We start from the raw sequence: 3,377 nt of genomic DNA, 5'->3' as shown, positions 1-3,377 counted from the left end.
TCTAAGGCAGGTTTTATATGACCCTTTTCCTCCAAGTGAGCTATGGCTACCCTCTTAAGGATCAGGCAGTATTTCTTTAGCTGAGGCTGTCCTGGTGCATATTGGCTTTCTTCCTTGAAGTACTCATCCATTATAAGAAATGTTTAGTGTAAAAAGAAATCTCAGGCTGTCTACTGGACACCACTGCTTCCAATGGGATAATAAGCACTTATATCTCCATCCTTCCCTTTAGACTAATACTTATGTCTCTAGGACACACAAAAAATGGAAAGTGAGTTCTTCCACCTTATTTTAGCTACATTTTAAAAACAGTACTCAGATACTATAGAAGCAAGGAAGCAATCTTACTTCAAGCTGTTTTTAAACAGTATTTGTACAAGTTCTCCGCATGCAAACAGTCAGCTTAAGCTAGAGAAAAATATTTTTAGGATATTTTAGAAATACTTAAATAACATTAAATACAGTATAGCAGTTACAAAGTGGAATTCTATCTAAAAATATTCAGCCACTTATTTGGAAAAGCAGAAGCACAATTACTAATGACTGTTGTTGGAGACTCTATTCACCCTACGACTTTAAAAGAATATCTGCAAGCAACTTGCAGCCCATTACAGTAGCAAGAATTTGTTAGCAGCCCGTTTGACAGATGACCCATGACAAACAAGAGAGCATTACAGCAGCTATCAGAGTTCTCTGTATGCCAACTGGTCCACATGCCCATACATACCATCCACAATTAGAGTGATGTCTGTGAACTGGTCCTGCTCACGTTGTTCATTCAGTCTATCCAAAATAACTTTATAGTGCTCTGGGAATTCCTGGATGCATTCCATTTTTTCCTCAGCTTCCATGGCAGAAGGACTACCCTGCGAAATACACATTAACAGAGTAAGAATACCTTGCCATTCAGTCAGTGCAGCTTAGCTTACAAACATGAACCAACTGATACTTTTCAGGGACTACAAAACCAAGAGATACAACAAACTGCCATGAGAACAGGTTTCCCACATTTTAATTAGCAGGTAGGAAATATTAGAGTTAATTTAGGCCTTATTTATATATATCAAACAGCAGTCAAACTGCATTTCTTTCTTCTCCAATTCAGTGAGGACTCGTCTCTTTCAAAGCAAATAATGTAGGGATACAACATGTCTAAAGCTAAATACTTAACAACAACTCATCACTACAGTGACAGGATCTTCTTGCAGTTCTATCGATTTTTTAGGTGGAAGAACAGTTGCTAACAATCCCTTACTTAAGGTACATTCTATATCTAGTGAATACAATATGTTTACTTTGTTTAAGCATGAAAGTCCTAAGACAGCACTTCTCAACTTCTAAGAATGTTGGAATTGCCAGGGATTTAAAGAGTTTCTACACTCAGGGACAAGAAGGCTCTCATTCACACAGCTTCTCCCCTGCTGAGTGAAATATTTGTTGCCAACCTCTTGAAAGAGGTTGTAATCCTATGGCGCTTCCTCCCTTGCTGATACAATAATTGTATCTGGGGGGGAAGGAAGGTTCTCAGACCTGAGGAGGTTTAGCAGAACTGCCTGTGGAGACACACAGCAGAGACACCTCTGCTGCTTATGCAAAAGAAACTTTGGAGAGTCCAAGCACTGCAAGGAAAGCATTTCATAAACTAACTGCAGAAAAAATGACTTGAGATTTATGCAGCAGCACACATCTTCAGCACCCACACTCAGCATGTCCTCATGCTGAGAATGCTTCAGAAAAAAACGAAGACATTTCAAAGTCACATTAGCACAGAAACTTCAGTTCGTTTTCACAGTCTAACTTACTTTGAACAACATGTGGCTTCTGAGAGAAGACAGTGAGTTGGTTTGAAGGAGACTCAAAGGAATTTAAGAAATATCCTTTTCTATACTGCTACACTCAGTATAGACCAAAGGAAGAAAGCAGAGCAGTTAGTATTACTAAATATAGAAATGGAATTCTTTAGTGCAGCAAAGAAACTTGCTTTCAGGATCTTAAAAGAAACTATATGAGAGGTGGTCCGTCTCTCCCAGTGCAGATTTTTTTTGTGTTATTGGAACTGGAAAGCACAGAGTGAAAACCTGTCTTGTGTGTACTCACTGCACCTGCGTTGCTGTCAGCATGCATTCCAGCTCCCTCGTGTGGCTGCAAAAGTTCTATTTTACTCCCAACAAGCGCATATACCAGTATAAGGGGTTTGACAGAAAAAGAGAGGAAAAGAATTACCTAATAAATACGAAATCAAAAGTTATTTTCTTACTACTAACATATCAAAGAAAGGAAAATGTCAAATTTGTATTTTAATCACAAAATATGCTCTTCCTTGCATCTCAGAGAAACTGTCCCTTGGAGAAGGCGGAAGAGGAAAAGGGACAAAAATAATTGCTAAGAGTTCTGCTCGTTCTGCCTGCTACCAATGCTTTGCCAAACGGGCTCTGAAAAGCATATCAGACTCTTAAAGGGGAGGAGGAGATCAGCCTGTGGGAGGCAGTGAGGGAAGGAATGGATGCTGATGCCTTCACTCATCTATTCCAATGAGCCTCAGACAGACTGCTGCGGTCATCTGGGCTTCCACATGAAGTGTCATGTGGGAACTTGTCAGCCATTTACTTCACTGCTTAATTCCTCCTGCTTTTTTTTATTTTTGGAAAATCATATATGGATAGATGATGTGAAGTTAAAAACATCACGGAGTCACAGGGTTGGAAGGGACCTCAAGAATCCAGCCTCTCTGCTAAAGCAGGTACCCTATAGTATGTCACATAGGTAAGTGTCCAGCCAGGTCTTGAATACTTTCACAGAAGGAGACTCCACAACCTCTCTGGGCAGCCTATTCCAGTGCTTCATCATCCTTACCACAGATAAGTTCTTTTGCACGTTAGTATGGGACTTCCTGTGTTCAAGTTTTAGGCCATTACTCTTTGTCCTACCGCTACACAGCATGGAGAAGGGACTGGCCTCAACCCTTTGCCTCCCATCTCTCTGTGGATATTTACAAACATTAATCAGATCCTTTCTCAGCCTACTTTTCCCCAAGCTGAACAGACCCAGGTCACTCAGCCTTTCCTCATACAGGAGATACTCCAGCCCCTATGTCATCTTTACAGCCCTCTGCTGGACTCCTATGAGAACAGCAGAGCCCAGAGCTGGACACAAAATAATATCCTAAAAGTAAAGCCAAGCCAACTTCTAGCCCTCAAATACCACGATTTCCACCCACCCAAATGTAATTTGAAATTAAATTGCATGTTCATAGATATATGTTAAAAAAAAACACAAAACACCCCAAACTGACCTCAAAAAAATAACCAACAGCTCCCTACCAAACTGATTTCTTCTTTTTTTCAAAGTTTCAGTCTTTGTCAAAGACTTAAAAAGGA

The sequence above is a fragment of the Meleagris gallopavo genome, chromosome Z (genome assembly GCF_000146605.3).
Source record: "Meleagris gallopavo isolate NT-WF06-2002-E0010 breed Aviagen turkey brand Nicholas breeding stock chromosome Z, Turkey_5.1, whole genome shotgun sequence".
In the NCBI taxonomy this organism is placed as follows: Eukaryota; Metazoa; Chordata; class Aves; order Galliformes; family Phasianidae; genus Meleagris; species Meleagris gallopavo.
This window is presented reverse-complemented; position numbering follows the sequence as displayed.